Raw genomic sequence first — 21,682 nt, forward strand, 5'->3', positions numbered from 1 at the left:
TTTTGAGAGGGCATCTCTCATATTTATTGATCAAATGGTTGCTAACAACAATTAAATTCTGTATAGGGGACTCAATGCACAATCATTAATCCACCCCAAGCCTAATTCTCATCAGTCGCCAATCTTCTGAAGCATAACGAACAAGTTCTTACATGGTGGACAAATTCTTACATTCCACTATAAATATTTTGAACTCTAAATACAGGTTATGTATTTCCATTGAAAGTTCAGCTTCTGAATTAAGATGTGTGAGAGTAAAATTCATAGTGGATTTTGAAGGCACAGAGTGAAATCAAGAATGTAAATTATGTTATTATATTTTTATATTGATTACATATTGATGTTTTGGGTATATTAGGTTAAAGAAAGTATATTATTAATATTAATATCTACCTCTCTCCCCCTTTTCTTATGTTTAAAAATATGGCAACTAGCAAGTTTAAAATTATACATGTGTCTTGAATTTTATTTTTGGGGGCCAGTGCTGGTAGAGATGGCCAAACTGGAAGCTCTAATCTTGACTGAAAACAGGGCTCTGTGACCTTGGGCAAGTCCCAGCTCCATCTGAGCCTCAGGCTCCCATTACCATACTGGGGAGGTTGGCCTGGACCAGAGAATTTGAGGTATTAGAGGGAGACTGAAGGGAGGCACCCTCAGAATCACCAGATCAGATGACGTCAGTACCTTTTCACTGGGACTCTGTGGTTGGGCTGAGGACGAGCTCACACTGTTCCTACTTTGAGGCTGGGTGGATGATGGAACTTACAACAGGGTTGCCGGGCATCATTGCTCAGGTTGCTGACTGCACAAGAAAGCCTTTTCTGGTTTGCATGAAGTTGAATGTTGAGATTTTTTTTGAGAAGAATAAAATAATATGAGCCTAGCCCTTTTCAATGTAAAGCACCTGTCTGTAATCTAGATGTGAGTAGAGTCCTGGTCTGCTGCTTCCTGAGGCCACCTAAGAAGGAAGGAAGGCCTGTAGGATGAGGAACTTGTTCACAGATGAGGCGGGAAGGTCGTCGTTGGTTGTGGCGGGCTGAAAAGAGCGCTCCCGTCCGGCCCAGGCTTTATAGAGATTCGAGCCTTCAACACGCAGTCTCAGGCCCTCGGAATCGGAAGCTGCTCCTCCAGAACCCTTGAGGTGCTCATCCTGGTGTGGCCACAGCTGACAGAGTGCTGCACCCGGCTGATGTCTCCCTAATGCGCCCTGTGGCACCCATGGGCGAGGCTCACAATTAGCCTCTCTCCTTCTGGGGTGCAGGAGGATGGTACCCCACATGTAGGGGGGACCAGGTGCCTGGCCCTTGCTGAGGGAATTGGAGTAGAAGTGAAGTGGGCTATTCCAGGCCCCAGTGGTTAGGAACAGTGTGCCTCCCCCACCGTGTCCTCCTCCGCTGTTTGCTGGTGGGACCCGGAGGATCCGAGAGGGACATTGGACACACCTGGGGACAAAGAACCACAGAGGGAGGAGCCAGGGTCCCTCAATGAGGGCGTGGGGCAGCGCCCCTGCCGACCCACCCCTGGATGATGTCCAGAGTGAAAACGAACTTGGTGTGACGCCCCTGAGATCCCAGGGCCTGTTTGTTACAGCAGGCGGCGTGCTGACGAATACAGTCCTGCAGGAGGCAGGGGTCTCCCTTGCCCTAGAAGGCTGCACTTCCAGGTCACAGGGAATCGAGTTGGTGTGGCCTCAGTGGAAACGTCCAGGTCTCCTCAAACTGGCCTGACCTCCCCTGGGAGCTTCCTCCTGGCCCGGGGAGAGGTAAGCTCCTGGGCTTCCTGTCTCTGCTCCCCATGACTCCTGCCTGCCCTCCTTTTCCACACGTGGGTAATTAGAAGCTGCTGGTCAGAGGCGGGCTGGGGGCCAAGGCATTTTCTCTACATGGGAAAAAAAGAAAATAAGGTTATAAGTTCCAAGCCATGGAAACCACCTAGAAGTCCAAAGCCGCTCTGCCGAGCACTGTCCCCGCCGAGTCTCAGAGGCACTGCTGGCCTCCAGGAGCCGGGATGGCCGTCCTCCCTCGGCCTTGACGCTCCTGCTCCCTCTGGGCCCTTGTTTGGCACCGAAGGAAGGACGGAGGATGCTGGGGGCTTCTGGACTTCCCAGTGTGCAGGAGCTGGGGGGAGCAGGGGTGGGCGGGGAAGGAAGGGGACTGGGCAGGGCCAGGCGGAGAGCCCCAAAGGGCCACCATTCCCGCATAGCATGGTTGGGGGGCTCCGTGGGGTCCCTCCGTCCCGCCAGCGTTCCATCCTCCAGTGGGGGCATGACTGTAACTGACGGAGATACGAAAGGACGGTCAGTTACATGAAGGTGGTGACATCAATGGTGAAATGTGGGTCAAGGTTGGGAAGTTGGCCCCTGCAGCCCCAGGAACTCATCGGGTCACCTCCTTAGTGGCTGACAGAGTTGTGACCTGTGGACACTGTAGCCCATGCTACAAAGAAAACAGATCCACGAATGTCTTCTTTTTTAATTAGACAAGAAGGCACGTGCTTGTATACATTCAAACACCAAAGCTTCCATAATATGGCGCATTTAGAATATGACCACCGCCTTCTTTGACTCTCCTCTTTGTCACATGGAATCCGGGTCTTCCCCTGACATCTGGGCAGGCTCTGTGACCATGTGGCGGACAGAGTCAGCAGAAAGAGGCTGAGTGACCTCGGAGGCCAGGTGAGCAGGCGGCTGCCATGTCAGGCATCTAGTGTCCCCGAGGCCACCACACTGGAGTGGCCATGTTGGGTGTCCGTCCACAGCCCACGGAGCTCCCAGCATCAGCAGCTGGCCCTGGGAGGGGGGTGGGTGGAGGTCCCGGCCAGCCGACCTGTGGCCCTGGAACCTTGTGAGAACATAGGCATAGGCCTCCCTGTCTTCTTGGTGTGGTGTGTGTGTGTGTCCATCTGTTCACGCAAACCTTCATTGTACAACGAATGTCTACTCAGCATCTTCTCTTAGCCAAAATTGTGAGTCAGGTGTATTTTGAAATCGGTATTTCTTTTGAATTTTAGAAAGGCAATCTGGTGCTTATATGGTGATTTATTTAACATCTTTAGTGGTTTCTATTTCTTTTCTATTTCGGTTTCTTTAGCAGAGCATGATTTTCATGAAGCAGATAAATACACTGAGTCATAGCAGGTCAGATTTTGCATCAAATGAGAATGCACTAAACTTATGAAGACAAACAAAAGAAAACAACAAACAAGAAAAAATCTCATGCTTCTCAGAGCCTTTGGGTTTAGGGATTGTGGAATTGTGTTGATTTGGGGGCTTATTTCCCATTTATCTTGGTGATAATGCAGTTTTCCTTGTAAATAAAATTTTAAGTTAGAAAACGTTGGTTAAAACAAACATGGTCAGTAAGCAAAAAATACAAGTGGCATGCAGGGGGTCACCTCAATGTGCTAGATTAGGGAACACAGATCTAGCTCTGCCCCGACTCTGACATGAATGGAGAAATGGGCTGGTTTTTTAAGCTCCATTTTGCATGAAGTAATAGCTAATTCTTGTACGGTGCTTATTATGTCTGGCATTCTTCTAAGGACCTTCCATTTGCTAACTCAGTTATTCTAACAATAACTTTGCGAGGAAGGTACTTTATTATTGTCTCCATTTTACAGATGAGGAGACTGAGCACAGAGGTGAAATAACCTGCTTAGAATTATTACCTAGTTAAGTGGGTCTGCCCATCAGCTGTGGGGACAGAGGTGTCTGGGTTGGGGCTGGCTGGAGAAGCCCAGCAGTAGAAGATACAGATAGAGAGGCGGCTACAGCTGCTCCTATGTTTATGCATATGGTGTCCATATAGGTTCAGAGAGGCACACACCTGCAGACGCAGACGGACAGAGGCGGATGGATCCATAGACTGATCACGAGGCATTGTCTCACACCCTTGTGGGGGGTGAGCAGTCAGGTAGGGGAGATGTGAGCAGGCTGGGATCCCGTGGGCAGGGGAGGGTGCCCTAGGCGGCAGTCGTGGAGGAAGGAGGATCCCTGACAAAGGGGGAGGAGCCGTTCTCCTCAGGATCACTGGGACCTTTGTTCCATATCCTTAAAGCAGGCCCACCCAAGGTAATTGTAATTTAGAGCAAATGGATGGGGACTTAAACTGCTTCTGCAGGATGTCTTCCCAGCAACCCCTGGACGAGCGCTTGGTGAGCGACCAGGTGCATGCTACACAGCAGCAGAGCCTCCCTTCTGCCCTGGACCCTGGCGGGGGGCCACCTGGGACAGCTGCTTCCGGCTGCAGACTTCCGGGTCTCTGCGGCCTGCAGCTAAGCTGGCTTCCTCCCTCGGGGCCGGAGGCAGGTTTGACACAGAGCCCTGTTTGGAAGCACCCAGTCTTCACTGGCCACCTCGGGGCGTGTGGCTCTGGACCCCAGGCTGGGCTGGTGCGTGAAGTAGAAGGTGCTACCACCGCATTTCCAGTGCGTTGTCTTCTGGGGGCCTGGACTCACCAGCTCTCCTTCTAAGAGAAACTTCAGGAAGCTATGCGGGGGTGATTCTCCAGCTCTTCATTCAAGGTATGGTCAGGCTGCATTTTAAAAGTGTGCTTTAAACTTGTGCTAATGTTTTATTGAAGCCGAATGCACACATGGAAAAGCATAGCATCGTAAATGCGGCACACAGTGACCACCACCAGGCGTGCACACCTGTGATGCTAGCGCCCAGGTGAAGGGATAGAACACACCTGGCCCCACTTTGCTCCATTCCCACAACTACCCCTTCCTGGGAGCTGCACTGCTGATTCCCACAGAGCGGTTTTGTTTGATTTTGAGCTTCGTTGCGTGGTCATATTTGCGTGCATAATTCTGGGCTGGCACCTGTTGAGCCCAATTTGTGTGTGTACGTGTGTGGCCGTCGAGTGCCCCATGGTGATAGTGAGTCCTGATTCCTTCCCCGTTTTGCCATCAGTGGGCGTTCAGGTGGGGCAGCCATGAACATCCAGGGTGTGTCTGGTGAGTGCACATCCTTCTGTGCTTGGGGGAGACTCAGAAGTGGCCCTGCGGGGTTCCAGGTCGGGGTGCACGATCCGTAGATGCTGCTGACGGTCTACTTTAAAAGTTTCTAACGCCTTGCCACTCATTGCTTTGAAAACCCTCCCACCCTTTGCTGCAGGCAGTTTAAAAGGATTTTTTCTCTGCAGCTTTTAATAGCCATGAAATTCTTGGCGACATAAAATAAGCTGCAAAGGGGATAAAGAGAGGCCTGTGCTAGTCTTGTTCAAATAAATAGCCTGTCTCCGGGTTCAGGGGGGACCTGCTCCCCACTTGAGAGCCTTTGTTCCGTTGCTCCTTGTTTTAATCCTCGGTTCTCAGTCCTTGAGTGAAACCCCGAGGACCCTGTCAAACATTGTACATTTCTTTTATTTTAATTCCTTTCGGCGGGTGCTGGCTTCCTCCTGCTGGGGCTGACGCTTCTGTGGGTCAGCATGACACACGCAGGGCGGTCTTTCTTTTCAGCATCCACGGCGAGCCGAGGAGACGGGGTGTTCCCCCACCAGCTTTGCGGGCAGGAGTCAGGGGCGGAGGGCAGAGTTACTTGCCCAGGCCCGGTTTTCTGATGCTGCAGCTGACCCGCCCTTTTTACAAAGAACCCCTCGGCAGCTGTGTAACATACCCGTGGGCAGAAGCACAGATGAGGGGCGGCCAGGTGGCCTCGCAGACGGAGCCAGGAGCACGTTGTCAGTGCACGGACCTGACCGGCCCTGACTCCTCAGGCCCCCTCAGGCTCTCCCCACCCCAGGGCGACCCCTCTGGACCTCTAACAGCACTCATGAGGTGTGTGTGTTTGAAATAAAATAGAATCCTGGAGCACTTACTCTTCTGTGCCTGGGCCTGAGGACGCACGGGGCATAAGTCTGCGAGATCCCTCCGTGTGGCTGCGTGTTGCCGTAGGAGGTTTGTTTTGGTGCCATGGCGGGTGACCGCTCCGTGTTCCAGTGCAGGAGCGCACCCTGCTTTAGGTCCCACAGGGGATGGGCGCTCCGGTCGTTTCCAGGGGGTTAGTATTAGCACTTTGAACTCCTAATGAGCGCCTGGGTGCATTTCTGTGGGGTGTGCTCCTAGGAGAGGAATTACCGCACGGGGAGCCACATTTCTGCTCAGCTTCTGGAAACGCCATCAGGCGGTTTCCGGCATGAAACCCCTCCCGCAGTGTATGAGTGTCCCCACTTCTTTCCACGCCCTTTAGGTGAGTGTTTTTCTGCTCTGAGTCCTCTAAGCTGGGGCTTCTAATCCAGCCAGGATCCCGGGAGGTGAGGATCTGGCAGAGTCTCCCATGCGCCCCCAGGAGTCAGGGTTTCAGGTTCCAATTACCTCCCCTGTTATCTCTGTTCACCCCATGACTCAGGCATCTCCGCAGTCCAAACCTTCCTCTTAAGTGGAGCTGGGCCTTTGATCTTCCCTTCGGAGGAGATCTGAGCTCCCGGGATGCCCCGGGGTCCGGGTCCGGCCCAGGGGCAGCATCTTTCCTTATCTGAGCGGCAAGGCGGGAGGCTGAGAGGAGCAGCCCGGGCTTTGACTGGGAAACCCAATGTGTCCTTCAGCCACATATCCAGGGAGCCCCCACGGTGAGCCGGGTGCTGTGCTGGGGCCCCGGGTACGGTGACAAGAGAGACCTTTCGGACTTTGAAGTTTGCAGGGCCGAGCCCGAAGGAATAGGGAAGGCAAACGCCTGCTGACAGTGCGCCGAGGACCTGGGAGCTGGCCGAGACTTCTTCAACACGACCCAAAGGCACTGCCTTCTGAGAGGGAGTTGGTGTAGGACTTCAGCAAGATGAAAAGCTCCCGTCCACCAAACGCACCAAGAAGAAAGTGAAAAGACAAACCACAGACTGGGAGAAAGTATTCCAAATACATGTGTCGAGTAAAGGACCCACATTCAGAATATATAAAGAGCTCCCACAATCAATAAGAAAAAGATAAGCAACTGTTAAAACTGGGAAAAAACCTAGAACCAGCACTTCCAAAAAGAAGGTGTGAAATGGCCCAGGAATATATAAAATGCCACCAAGCATGTTGCTCATCTCAGAAATGTGGATTAAAATCACGAGACTCTGCTCACCAGGATATCAAAGGTTGGAGATGGCATGGGGCTGCTGGGACTTTTGTATGCTGCCGGGGGGTCTAACGTGGACAAGAACGTGGGGAGACAGGTTCAGTAATTCTGACCAATGCGCAAGAGAAATGGGAGCACCATCCCCAAAGACTTGTATGAAAGTGTCCACAGTGGCCTTAGTGATAGTGGTCCACCCAGAAAATAGCCCATGTTTCCGTGCAGAGTGGATGGGGGAAGGGACTGGGGCACATTCAGACGGCGGAACACTGCCGCACGATGGAAAAGACTGCAGCAGTGATGTGGGCCACAGAGGGGTGAGCCCTGCTGAGTCCTGGGCAGCCCTCCCTGCAGCCCACTGAGCTGCGGGCACCACGATGGCCTACTCTGGCTCCGATGAAGTGCTTTGTTCTGCCCTGGCCTGGCCGCCCGGGCATCTGTGCCCTGCCTGGGAGCTTGTCAGGCCTCACGCTGAAGGTGGGCACCACTGGTTTGGGGAAGGGTGGTGGCGGCCCTGCAAGGGAGGTCTGCTCTTGTCCACACTACCCTGATGGGGAAGTGGAGAGGAGGAGGCCCAGCCAGCAGTGCGCGTGCGGTGAAGGGCCCCCCCCCGCAGGGCCTCGCTCTTGGCCCTGCCTCGCTTTAACCTTGGGGCCATCCCAGGCGGGGGATGAGGGTGGCACTGGTCCAGCTCTGTGGGGAAGAGATGTGGAGTTGGGGGGTTCCCAGGAGGGATGTGCAGGGAGGGCTGCCCAGGACTCAGCAGGGTGACCACCCTCGGGGGGAGCTGTGCTGGGCACGCGAGGGGCTTGGCCGGAGCAGAGTACTGGCCTGGGCATCTAGGGGCTGCCGCCAGCCCTGCCCTGCTGTTCATCAGCCTTGAGAAGGACATTCCCTTTGCCCATAACTCCGAGGCCTGGTAATGGTGGTGGTGGTGGTGGTGGTGACTGTGGTCACCACAACTAGTCACTGTGGTTATTACACTATACATGAATATAGTATATGCTGAGTACACATGATGTATGAGAATCTGTGGTTTCCTAGTTCAGGGTATTCTAGCTTTGCAGCCTACCAGCTGTGTGACCTTGGATAAGACATACAACCTCTCTGTGCTTTGGTAAAATGGGGATACTGAGAGCATCAAATGGTTTAATACATCTGAGTGTGTGGGCAGCTCCTGAGTCATGGAATGATGCTACTGAAGCCCCCTGGGTGCCAGGACCAGTGTTGGGGAGACCCCAGGAGCTTTTGGGGGTCAGCAGAGCCCAGCAGTGGGAACACGGGCTCTAGTCCCTGTGAAGGCCTGGGTCTCATGCCCTCCGCTGCCTGGCTGCAGCAACAGCTTCACCTAGCCATCATTAAACACCACCCACCAGAGCAGGCAGGCCCGGGGGAAAACAGCGGCAAAAAGTCAGTCAACAAGTGCTTGCGAGGAGCTCATTTCCGGGGCCAGCACGCGGGGCTTCCTCAGCTAGAATTGCCCGGCAGGGAGGGGGTTTCTCCCTGGCTCAGTTGCTCATGCTGATGCTGTCTCCCCACTTCCGTGTGGGCACATTTTTCCAAACCCTCAGGCCCTGCTGGGTCTCTGAGGGACAGATATAGAGGCTCAGAGTTCTTCCTATGGATAAAAAGGCGCTGACTGTTCACATAGCTTTGCATAAGCTTGTCTTCTAGGGTGTGTTTATGGACTAGTTCCAGAACTTGTCTAATGGGCTAAGCAGCGGCCTGGACTCATGCGTGTTCTCTGAGCATCAGTTCCATGCCAGGCACAGAGCTGGGCATGTGGGGCATGCAGCAATGAAGAAGCCCTGGCCCCATTCCTGGCCATGCCGCAGACCCCCCCAGGCCTCGTGGGGCCCAGACACAAGGCCACATGCAGTGGGACAGTAGAAGGGCCTGCAGAAGATGCTCCTGGACTGCTGCTGTGTCCCTGGGACTTACCCATAGTCCCATTTTGGCCACATTAAATCACGTATCTCCTTTTGGGGCATTTCTGGTTGTCACAGGTGGTGGTGTGCGTGTGCCTGGGTAAGGCCAGAGATGCTGCTGACCATCCCTCAGTGCACGGGGTGGCCCCCAAGACAAGAGGCACCTGGCCCCAAATGTCACCTATGCTGTCCAAGCCCGCCAAACGCCACATCCCCTCAGTAGAGCCCTGACAGGGCACCCAGGCCCTGATGTCCCTCTCTCTCTGGCCCACAAAGTCGGCTCCCAGGTGGTGTGGCCGAGAGCCTGACCCTCCTGGACAGCGGTTAGCTGGGGATGGTCTGTCTCCTGCCTGGACAGGATCCCTATCATTCACTTATACAACAAATATTTGTTGGGTCCTACTATGTGCTGGGCACAATTCTAGCCCCTGGGGACAAGCAGAGACCAAGTTGGGGAACTAACGGTCCAGGGGGGAGGTAGGCGGCAGGCTGGTCTGTGTGGCTTTCTGGCACCCTGCGCGGTTCTGGGGGAGGGGCTGCTCTCTTCCTGGGGGCCACAGGGCTGCAGGCACACGTGTGGGCCTGAGCCTCAGTCCTGGCTCGGCCTCTTACACTCAGGTCCCTGACCTGTCAAGCCCTGTGCTCCGTCTGTGCCACGAAGACAGTCACCTCCTTAGGACCACCAGGGATGGTGCCCAGGAAGCCAGCAGCACCCTTCGTGGTGCTGAGTAGGCTTTTGGCAAATGGTGGCTAATGTCCAATTACTATTCTCCAGGGTGGCTTGCCTGCCTCGGAAGGTGATGAACCACCATGCAGGGCTGGCTGTCACTCATCAGGAGCCCCTCACTGGGATCCTGGGGTGAGCGGAGGCCGCATGATGTGGGCTTGCATATCCTGGGGCTTTCCTCCCTCTGGGCAGACATGGACAGGACCCCAAGGTGCCAGGTCAGAGGGGCAGGCTGGGGGCTCGCTGATGCTGCAGCAATGCCATGGAGGCCCTGTGGGGAACGCCCACAGGACCCTGGGCGGAGGACTTGGGCCCTCGGCGCTCTTTCCCCTCGTGGACAGTGGTGGTCCCAAGAGAACTGCCTGTATGGTTGTGAGTGCTCGGGGTGGGGCTGCTGGAAGACCCGGGCCCAGGCAAAGGCTTTGTCTGGCATTTCCTCCATTCGGGGTGTGGCAGATGAGGTCAGCTCTTTTTGTTTCGAGGAAACTCATCGGCAACTGGTTCTAATAAGCCCAGGGCAGCTGGGCCAGGGAGGGCAGGAAGTGCGCAGGACCCAGGGCTCCTCCTGTGGGCCCAGGGCCCGGGTCACGCCAGGGTCCTCAGAGGCCCCTCCCGAGAACTTGGAGGCCAGACGCCTTCCTGGCCTGGGATGGTCAGCAGCGGTCCGGGTGGGGGTCCTGGGCCAAGGGGCATGTGCACTCTCCCATCTCCCCCTTCCCTGCTCTCCCCCTCCCTCCTCTCCTGAGGCAGTGCTGACACAGTGAGCAATTGCTCCCCAAGGCAGAGTGGAAGCACAGAAGGACATGCTGCAGCCGTAAATCATGCTTGATGTCCGCAGTCCCTCCGAGGATGCTCCAGATGGTAATGTTTTCTGACGATGAGAGGGACCTGATGACAGGCAGCGGCTTCATGCTCCTGTGGCCGGGCTGTGCTGCCGGTGCCCCGGTGATCACGGCCCTACGGCCCCTTTCCCTGCAGGGCTGTGTGGACACCGGGGTGCTGGTGGCGAAAGCGGCCCCCAGCACCACGGCATCTTGCTGCCCCAGGGCTCCCCTGGAAGTGCATTGGACTGGACACCTGTGAGCATCTTGCCGAGTCAGCTCTGTGCTTGCCACCTTGTGCCGAGGCTCTGACGCTCCAGGAGGCCCCTTTTGAGTCATCAGTGGACATGGAGGGTTTTGTACAGCCACGGGGACAGCCAAAGCCATTGATCCCAGCACCGTGAGGCAGGGCCACCCCATTGGGATCCTCACAAGTGTAGGAACTCAGCCTTTCTCCCTGAAACAAGGCTCTAGTTGCACTGGGGGTATTCCCAGCCTAGCAGGAAGAAAAGCACGGTAGAGAGACACACAGAGAGGTGACCCCAGCCCCACTGGGCCCCCTGCCCTTCACTGGCTCCTGGGCTCTAAGGGGAAAGGGCAAGGACAGGGAAGCAGCCTTGATGGGGCCGCATAGACTGCTCAGTGCCTGTGATGTGCCTGGCACAGAGGACACCGTGATCAGGTAGTTTGTGCCAGGAATGCAAAGGTTAGTTAAACACGTGAAAATAACCACATTGACAGAGTAAGGGAGAAAAACCATAGGGTCATCTTGATACATCCAGAAAAAACGTTTCAAAAATTCACAACCAATTCATGATAAAAACTCTCTGCAAACTAGGAACAGAGGGGAACCTCCTCAACCTGATAGAGGTTCATTAATAAATGAAAAGCCTGCAGGTGACATCATAATTAATAGTAAATACGGAATGCTTTCCCCCTGAGATCAAGAATAAGGAAAAGATACCCACTCTGACCACGGATATTAAACTTGGTGCCCGAGGTCCTGGCCAATGTGGGAAGGCAGTACAAAGAAAGATGAGCTGGAAAGAAGGAAGACAAATGTCTTTTTTCATGAATGGCATGGTTGTATACATAGAAAATCCCAGGGAGTCTTCAAAAAACTGCTAGAAGTAATGAGTGAATGTGATCAGATAGTGATATATTAGGTCAGTTTACAGAAAAAATCAGTTGCGTTTCTACAGAGTGCCAACTAATAGTTGGAAAAAAATTTTAAAGTACTTTTAAAATAATATCAAAACCCTAACCTATTTAGGGATATTTTAAACTGTAAAATATTACTAACAGAAATTAAGGAAGACCTAAATAAATGGAGAGGTATATTATGTTTATGGATCAGACGATTCACTGTTTTTAAGATGCCAGTTTTCTCCAAACTGATCTATAGAAATGGGAGGACTTATATGACCTGATTTCAAGCCTTACTGTGAAACTACTGTAATTGGGGCAGTGTGGGATTGGTACAAGGACAGACATGTAGGTCAGTGGAACGGAACAGAGTCCACAACTGAACCACATCAGTGTGGTTAGTTGATTCTTGACAGTGGTGCTAAGAAAAACCAAGGAAAGGGTAGCTTTTTCAACAAACCATGCTGGAGCGGATATGCATATGGACCAAGGCATCCATTAGAAATATAATGCAAGCCACATATGTAATTTTAAGTTTCTGGTAGCCATATTAAAAAAATAAAAGGAAATAAGTGAAATTAATTTTAAGAACATATATATATCCAAAATCTGTTATATGTTTTATACTTACAGCACATCTCAATTCAGACAAACCACATTTCAAGTGCATGGTAGTTCCCTGTGGCCAGTGGCTACCATTTTGGGCAGTGTAGATTATGGACAAAAATGCACCTTGAATATTATCTCACACCATTTATAAAATTAAATTGAAATGGATCATAGACCTAGGTATAAAAGCCAAAACTATAAAATTTCAAGAGGGAAAATACAGGAGAAAAATCTTAGTAACTTTGGGATAGTCAAAGATTTCTTAGACAAAACACAAAAACCAAAAAGCATAAAAAAATTGATAACTGAACTTAATCAAAATTTAAAACTTAAACTATCTTAGAGAGGCACCATTAAGAAAATGGGAAAGCTCATCCCAGTCACCAAGTGGAAGAAAACATTCATGATGCATGTGTCTGATGAAGGACTTGTATCCAGTGTGCTGAAAATCCAAACTAAATCAAACCTGTTCCACTTGGTAATATGAAGCCAACAACCCCTTAAAAAATGGGAAAAATGTTAGAAAAGACTTTGCACAAAATGATATATGTAAGTACATTAAAGACGGTTCAACCTACACTCACTATCAGGGAAATGCAAATTAATGCCCCGGTGAGATATACACCCATTAGAATGGCTACGTTAAAAAGACTGAGGGTACCGACTGCTGACAAGAGTTAGAGCAACTCGAATGCTGTTGGGGGTGAGAATGGGCAGTCCCATCACCACTTGGGAAAACAGTTTCATAATTTCTTATAGATCCACCAGATGATGCAGCAATTCTGTTCCTAACCCATTTCCCCAAGAGGAATGAAACATACCTCCATAGAAAGATTTCAACAGGAATGTTCATAACAGCTTTTTAATTATAACTCCCAAACCGGAAACAATCCAAATGCCCAGTAAGCGGATAAACAAATGGTGACATGTCCATACAGTGGAATACTACTCACCTATGAAAAGGGAAAAAACCCTACTGATACACATATGCATATACTTGAATATACATGAATCTCAAAAACATGATGCTTAGTGCAAGGAGGCAAATGCAGAGAATATACAGTATGATTCCACTTACATGAAACTTGAGGAAAGATGAATCCAATTTACGAACAGAAAGCAGACCAGTGGTGGTTTGGGGCTGGAGGAGGAGTTAGGAATTGCATGAAGAGGGTTTCATAAGAACTTTGTGGGGTGATGGGATCTTCTATATCTTGTTTGTGGTGGTGTTTACATGGGTGGCATAAATTTGTCAAAACTTGTCAAAATACACAATTAAAACGAGTGCATTTTATTGTATGCAAGTTATACATCAAAAAAATTAATTCAAGAACAGTGATCATTTCACAAAAAGTTAGAATGCACAGGTTAACAGAAATACAAAATAAACATCACCTGTAATCCTACCCTTTGGAAATAACTCTGTAAATGTTTTGGATATATTCACGTATACGTAGTGTTTTACAGAATCAGAGTCATGTTACATTTACCGTTTTGTAATTTCTTTTCCATGTAACAGCATCTTGAAAACATATTTCCACGTCCACAAAAGCACTTCCATGCCCACCCTTTGAATGGCCGTGGAGGTATCGAATCGTGTGGCTGCGCCCTCGCTTACATCCCCTGGCCCCGCCTGTGGGACGCTCAGGCTGTTCCCCATTATTTGCTGCCACAATTTCCTCGCAGGTGTGTCTTTGCGCTCATCAGTTGCTGCCCTGGTTGAGTGCCGAGTGGTGGCTCAGCAGGGTCAAGGATATGGACATTACTGAGGCTGCTATAATGTCCCAGCAGTCCCAGGCCAGAGCACTTGACGGTCCGATGTCCTTCATCAGAGGTTACATGCCCTAATTCCAGGAGCCAGACGGTGCTTTCCTGTCAGTTCCCTGTCTCTGGGCTTTGCTTTGCCCACTCGGTTTTATCGGAGACAGAGACCTGATGAAAACCCGTGGCCCTTGCTGTCCGGAGGGCGAGGGAGTGCGGGCGTGCAGGGGGAGGAGCTGGCACCTGCAGGGAGAAGTATATGAGCTGCTGGGAGGGTTTTTCTCCCTCTGGTGCTCAGGGAGGCCCTTCTGCCTGGCAGGGTCGGGCAGCAGGCCAAGCCCCAAGTCACCCTCCCCGAGAAAATGCCACCTGGAGCAGGTCATTCCTGCAGTGTGAGCTGGGCACTGCCCAGGGATGTCGCCTGGAGCCGGGCGTTGGGGAGGAGCTGGTGGCTAAAGGCCAGAGCTCACCCCAAATTAGAAGCATCCCTCATCATCCAGCAGGCATCTGAGAAATGGTTGCTGTGGTCAGCAAGGAAGGTGCAGGTTTCCTAAGTCGTGTGTCCACCGTATCTGCACGGCGGCTGAAGCGACACAGCAGGCCTCGGTCTCCAGCCCTTTGCCGGCTCATTGCGGGGGCCTCCCTGCCCCACGGCGGCCGGGCACCCGATGCCTACATGTGATGACATTTGGATAAAGTTTTCCCAGAGGCTGTCTCAGGGTCCTTCCTTCCCTGTGCTTCTATCTCTGCTCGTCTTTTCACGTGGGTGGTAAATCCTTGACTCCCTTGGGGGGGGATTGGCACCTATTCTATGGTCTCTGCCCTCGAGAGGTTTATATTATTTAAGTTTTCCATTTAAAAAAATTTCAAAGAGGTAATAATTATATAGGGCAGAGCTTGTTTCAAACATTGAAAAAGAACAGAGGGTAAAGAGGCACATGCATCTGTTGTGGAGAACGTTCCATCAGTTCCCCAGGCCCTCTGTCTGTCTCTTCAGGCTCTCAGCCCTCCAAGAGGGGCTTTGGGAGACTCCGAAGTGTTCCAGGCTCATGGAAACACTTGCAGAGGAACTTCCTGGCTAAGGGCTAAGGGTTGGGGCTGCTCTTGTCCGGTGCATGGGTGAAATCCAGGCGGGCTGCCTGACAGGAGCAGTGGGAATGTGGCTGAAGACAGCCTATCCATTGGTGGGGGATGGGCAGGGGGTGGCAGGGGGCAAAGGGTGGGCAGGAAGCCACTAGCCCACCCAAGTGTCCGCCTGCATAGGCTGCGGCGGGCAGAAGCTGCTTCGTCTCCTGCAGGGTCAGGGAGAAAGGAACTTGGCTCAGTTCCTGCCCTGGGAAGGAGAAGGAAGGGCAAAGGTCGTGATGGTGCAGGCACTGCACTTTCCCCGGCTCTGGGAGTGATCTGCATGGGAACCCACGAGGGGAAACCATATTTCAGCAGCTGCTTCCAAGGTCCATGAGCAGCGGGAGACATGGGGGTTAAGACAGCACACCCAGATTTCCGGCCCTCAGTAACTCTTTCCAGAAAAGTGGCAAACATGGCCCGTGGCACCCGTGTCTCCCAATGACATCTGGAATGGGAGCAGCCAAGGGTTTTGGGGGATGCAAGCCTGGGGCCAGTCCCAAGGACCCACGGGACACCCCTGCCAGCTGTGGGACCTCTGCACCTGGGCTGCCTTGCCTGGAAATCTCATGCCTTGTGGGGCTTGCCTGCAGATTTAATTGAGATTGTACGTAGAAAGAGGCTACTACTTACATTTCAAGTGCCTGGATCCTGGAAATGAATCAGACCTTTCTAAACAGCATCTATGAGACTCAGCATGTTTAATTATTTGAATAACGAGTAAGTCAGGAAGGACTTGAAGCAGGTAAAGGTGAAATAACAACAGTGTCATTTAGCATCCACACCACGCTTACCCTGTGCTGGTTACTGTGCTAAGCGCCACGTGTGGATTTTTATGACCAGTCACCGTGAGAATCCTGCGAAGATGGCATTATTGTCATTACACATTTGCATCAGGAAACAGAGCTGAGATGGGGAAAAGTCGCCCAAGTTTACTGAACCTGCAGGTGGGCAGCCACGGTGCCTTCCATCTCTGTCCAGTGTGCGTGCATGTCAAGGCAGTGGATCTGATTCTGGAGCTCATGGCTTTTCAGGGAGGCAGCAGGCTTCCGGGGATCCAGAACTGTTTGCAAGTTCATTAAATATGCATCATTTCACCCTGGGAAGCAGCTCCATTGATTTTATATAAGATTTCTCAAGAGGCTAATTGGGAAGGTCATCAGGGGGTTGCCTTCGATTAGGTTCCCTATAAACAGATACGAGGCAGGATTTGTGTGCAGTGGTCAGCACGCTGCGCTGGGGGGGACCCAGGGAGGGGTGAAGAGAGCAGGAGTGGGGAGACGCCAGGCCAGCAGTGGGCCAAGTCCCTGCCTCAGCCTGGTCCCACAGGGGTTTGGGAGGGTGAGTGAGGCTGCAGGGCTGCATACGTCCCCAAGGTGAGCCGGTGCCTGAGGGCTGCCCCAGGGAAGAGCACACCAATGGGACGCCCCCCCGGGGGAGCATGGACCTCGCCTGCCACCTGCTTGCAGATTGCAGCTGGAACTTGGGGTGGCCAGGGCTCACTTTGCAACAACCGGCTGGTGACCTTGGGCAAATGTCTCCTTTAAAGCTTGGTCCCCACCCCCACCCCGGCTGAGGCTCACAGGGTTCGCACAGCGGCACCTGCGTGATTCCCTTCTGGTCGTGTCCATTTGCCTGGCCCTGGGGTCCCCTTCGGGGAGTTTGCAGTCTGCTCCCGCCTCTGCCAGGTGTCACGGGACGGTGTCCCGGAGATATGCCGGCTCAGCGCGTCAGGGAAGATGAGAGGAGAAGAGAACCCTGGCTCCAACGCCAATTCCCACCGTCCCCCAAAGCCAGTGATTCCTCCCTTGCAGGAGCTGAACAAACAAGGGCCCCCGGCCAGGTGCAGACCTGATGAGTGGGGTTCCCTGGGGGTGGGGCCTGGTGATGCCCTGTGCCCTAGCTGAGAACTCTCCTGTAGGTCCTTGCACACCGTTCCCCGTGTTCAAGCCTGCCCCCAGCCGCCTGCTCCTTCCAAGTCCCCGGTCGGGTGTGGGTGTGGGGGCGCCCCTCTGCCACCCCTGCACCTGTTGCTGACACACCCCAGCATGTCACATAGACTTGCCCCGCCACCTCCTGCCCCCTCCCCTCCCGGTCGGTGAGCCCCCGGAGCTCAAGGGTGTCCACCGTCCACACCACTCGCTTGCTGAGTGGCCTCGGTTTCCCCACCTGCACACTGGGACGGTCATGTGCTTAGAACAGAGCCTGGCTCACAGTGTGATGTGAGCGCTGGCTATTACTGTCACGTTACCACGTTCGCTCACTCCCACAGTCCCCAAACGTTTCTGAGCACCTACTAAGCACCTACTAAGCAGTTGGAGGGATTTTGGCAGCTCCGACTGACCCCTTGGGACACTGTTTCAACATGGTGGTGGCCCTGTCCCGGACAGGCCCTGCTCAGCTGGCTTGTGTCTGTGGGTGACACACTGAGGGAGTCACCAGAGCCCCTTCTGCCAGGAGGGACGGGTATGGGTATGAGTGCTGGCCTCAGTTTCCTCGTCTGTGGTCTGGGCTCACCCCCAGGACAAAGATGGGCCGCTCTGCACACCTGGCCAGTCCCGCAAGCAGTCCACAGCTTGGGGTAAAACTGGGGTGAGCTGGGGACATTGCTCTACAGCAAAGAGATGACCTAACAGTCAGATGCTGGAGCAGCCCTTGGCCAGGCCCTGGTTTAAAAGCCAGGCATGAAGGCCAGGTCAGGGATACCCAGGGAATTGGAGCATGTTCGGGGCATCCTGTGATGTTTGGGAGTCACTGCTTGTCCCGCCAGGCGAGCTCGTAGCGTTGTGATCGCCCAGAGGAGCATCTTCCTGTTTTGGGGGCTGCCTTCTACACACGGAGGGTGGGAGTATCCGGATGTCTGTCTGCTTTTATTATTGATTTTCTCTCTGTTTGAAAATTTCCATAATGAAATGTAAAACCTTGGGTGAGGGCAGGTGACCCTCCGGCAGGTCCTGTGTGTGCCAAGTGCTTGGCGACTGGGTGGTCTGCCTCCCGAGCTGCTGGCTGACCACAGTCCTTCTGATGCCCGGTCCCAGCCGGCCAGGCTGCCTGGGGTCCCAGTCCTGCCCTCCGGGGTCCCCAGATCCAGTGTGTGATTTCAAACTGTCCCCATGCCTGAGTGCCTCAGCCATGCCTCATTCCTACCGTTCGCAGCCGTCCCAGGAGCCGGCTGGGGCCCTGGGGCGGGAGCCCGGGATTCCCAGTGCGGCCTGTCCTCTTCCTCCCGGCACATTCACATGTCAGCCCTTGAGAAGTGCTTTCCTTTCTGGGGGCGTGCTGGAAACTGCTGATGGGTGTGAGCTAATTATGGCCCCTGCTGGGGAGGTGGGCGCACTCTGGGGCTGCAGGTCAGCTGGGAAGGCCAGGGCCAGGGAGGTGGGGGGCAGGAGTTCCGTACCCTCGGTGGGGTGGGGCCGAGGGCTGGGCCGGGGCGGGCACCCAGCACTAGCCCAGGCTGACCTTCGTGTCCTGCATGGAGGGGCTGCTGGCAGAGGCACAGAGAGAGGCCTTGCTTTGGATGACTATGCTGGCAGCAGTCTCGTGGGGGCAAGAGTGGTCTTTTCCCTGTAGACTTCAGGCTGGGCCTCCCCTCCCCTGTGCACCAGGGCCTGGGAGGTGGCCATCGGGCACCAGAGAGCCTGGTGTGTGCAGGGGCCTGAGACTCTGCATTCTCTTAGGCCCCCAGCGATGCTGGCACAGTGGCCGAGGTACCCTTGCCTCTGTTTTAAGGGCAAGGAGGCTTCAGAGGAGGCTGGTGACGGGACTCTGCCTCCCTGCCCCTCTGAAGGACCGACAGGCTGAACAAGTGCAGGCTCGCTGGTCTCCTGGCTGTGGGTGCATGCTGGTGCCCTCTGACCCCAGGGTCAGGGTCAGCTTCCTCCTCTCGTCATCATGACTTAAGCCAGAGGGAGGTAGGCCCTTCCTGAGAGGAAACCAAGTGGGGGCAGTGGGGGCCTTGGACACCAGGCTTTTGCTCAGCACAACAGGCCCAGCCTGGCTGGACTGTGGGGTGGGTGAGGGGGTGAGCAGGGGTGCCCGGGGCCCAGCCCAGCCCAGAGAGGCCTGCCTCTGTCCTCGAGTGCTTGGAAACTTCCTGATGGTTTTATGCTTCCCCCTAGGGACACCTCCACCCGGGTGACCAGGTGGGAACCAGAAGACAGGGTAACCTGGCCCCCAACCCCGCACGAGGGTGTAGAATGTAGTTATTTCTCCCAAACGTGAGCAGCTAGTGCCACCCCCACACTACCACCGGAGAGGCAGGTTTCAGCAGCACATCCCCAGGTTCCTCTGGTTCCCTGGAAGTTCCCAGAGTTCCCCGGGCGAGACATGTGCAGCCCTGCTCGAGGGCCCAAGCTGCTGGAGGCCCAATCCCGTTGATGGCCTCCTGCTGATGAGAGGCTCTCTTGCACGTTTCCCGGGACGCTGCTCTGATTCGAGTGTCCGTGGGGCTGCTGGGTGGCCCCAGCCCGCTGCATCTCCTCCTGCTCCTCCCCACCCCTCCAGCCCAGCCCGGCCACCCCCCTGCCCTCCCTCCAGCCAGGTGAGCCCACCCCATCCTCCCAGCCTGCCTGGCTCTTCCCTCTGCCAGGACCACCATCCCCCTCACACCTGTGACCCCATCCCAGCTTTCAGGTCTGTGCTCCGAGTGGCCTGCCCTGGCTCCCTCCCCTGGAGGCCCTTGCCTGCCTTGATGATTCGTTTTCACAGCATTTACAACTGCCTGGCTGTTCGTGTTGATTTGCTCTGTCTGCTAATTTGTTCATTTGCTTATCATCTGCGGCCCCAACCGGAATGCAGTGCGTGGGCTGCATAGAGCAGGGCTTTCTCCGTCCGGTCCCAGACAGACCGCAGCAGAGGACAAGCTCCATGAGGGAACGAGCAAAACACACCACAGAACGCATTTCTGGGTTAGTGCATGTCGGTTGTGGGGAAAATGCAAACCCACTTATGAAAGGCACAACTGCAATCATGCTGGATCCACGATGCGCCTGGACCCAAATCTGTCCCGACGCTCGGCCCCTTTTGTCCAGCAGGGGGCGACCGATTCCCAGCAGCTTGGAGTTCTTGCTGTGCTCAGAGGGCTTGTTTCTTCTTTTCCTCTTTAAACTTATATTTGAAGCTTGAAATATATATATATTTTTTAGAGTCCCACAGGCCACATGAGGGGGAGAAATAACTTGATTTGATGCACAGGCAATTGGGAAATGGTTTCTTCCTAAGTTTCAAAGCAACTTTTCTCTCTCCAGGGCTTTGGGGGGGCCTGTGGCTGGAGTCTTAGATGTTCAGGAATGGAGTTTGTATTGAAAGATGTTTAAAAGTCTGACGAATCTATTGCAGCCTGTTGCTGCTGGCCTGCCTGTTGGTGTTGCGGTCACAGAGCTCTGTCTTTGGAGCAGAGTCCCCCTGGAGATGTCTGCAGGGAGCCCAGGAGCCGCCCTGGGTTGGGGAGGCAGGAGGCATAGGCTGTGTCCGGTCTGGTACCAATTAGCTGTGTGACCTTGAGCAAATCACTTAACCTCTCTGGTCTGTTTCATTATATGTTAAATGGGGTGCCGGATTAACTCATCTTGAGGTTGCTTTGAGCACAAAAGTCAGTAGGGAGGGGAGGGTTCTTAGCCTGGGCCAATTCATAAGTGCTGGTGAAATGTGGGGACATTGGGGTGGACCCAGATAGCTCTGTGGCTGGCATTTATCTCTGACTTTGGGTGGCACTGAGGCTAACTCTCGGCCCTGCCACTAACTGGACATGGACATCCAATGGTTTGTTTTTGAGTCTCAGTTTACCCATCTGTAGGCTAGGGGCATTGTGAGTTTTGCATGCAATAACAAATTAGTGTGTGTGTGAATGTGAGTGTGCATGTGTGTATAAGTGTGGGTGTGATGGTGAGAGGACAGTGGAGAAAAAGTCTAATACATAATCTTTTTTTTTCCATTGGGGTGAAATGCACATAACATACAAATGACCATTTTAAAGTACACAACTCAGTTTATGGTTTTTTAAAAAATAAAGAAAGAAATAGGATAACCGTGCTGAGAACTGTGCCTGTCGGCATCTGGGCCCAGTGCTGTGCCCACTTCGTGTCATTCGATGCTCACAGCTCTATCAGGAACAGACTCGGCAGCTCAGAGAGGCTGAGCAGCTTTCCTGAGAGCACCCAGCCGGGAAATGGCAGAGCGGGAGCTGACCCAGGGCTCCCTGGTCCGGGCACAGGAGGTGACGGGGGCCGCACGGCCACTGGGCTCTCGTGCTGACCTGGCTCAGGAGCTGTGGGAAGGGTGGTGAGCCCCAGGTGGGGGCCCGGGATGATGGGCAGGGCAGCAGGAGCCGAGTAAAGTCACTTGACCTCAGCATCCCTTCATTTCCTGCTCAGCCAAAGAGGAAATGTTTACACAGCATCCCCACACAGACACTCTGCAGGCCTGGGCTGCAGTAATTAGCTGAACAATGAGGGTCCAGTGGCTACTGAGTGGCCTCGGCACTGGCCTGGGGGTCAGGTGGCCGGGGGCC

At 53.6% G+C, this 21,682-nt stretch overlaps 1 long non-coding RNA gene across 1 annotated transcript in view; it reads left to right on the forward strand.

The window, feature by feature from the left end:
- Positions 1–4,256: 4,256 nt before the first annotated feature.
- LOC140847164 (uncharacterized) overlaps positions 4,257–21,682 on the forward strand; it is a 136,570-nt gene continuing 119,144 nt past the window's right edge. Inside the window, exon 1 of the long non-coding RNA XR_012126852.1 lies at positions 4,257–4,521. This is a non-coding gene — a long non-coding RNA (uncharacterized lncRNA). The remainder of the gene's footprint in view (positions 4,522–21,682) is intronic.

This window comes from Manis javanica, chromosome 17, assembly GCF_040802235.1.
Source record: "Manis javanica isolate MJ-LG chromosome 17, MJ_LKY, whole genome shotgun sequence".
NCBI classification, from domain to species: Eukaryota; Metazoa; Chordata; class Mammalia; order Pholidota; family Manidae; genus Manis; species Manis javanica.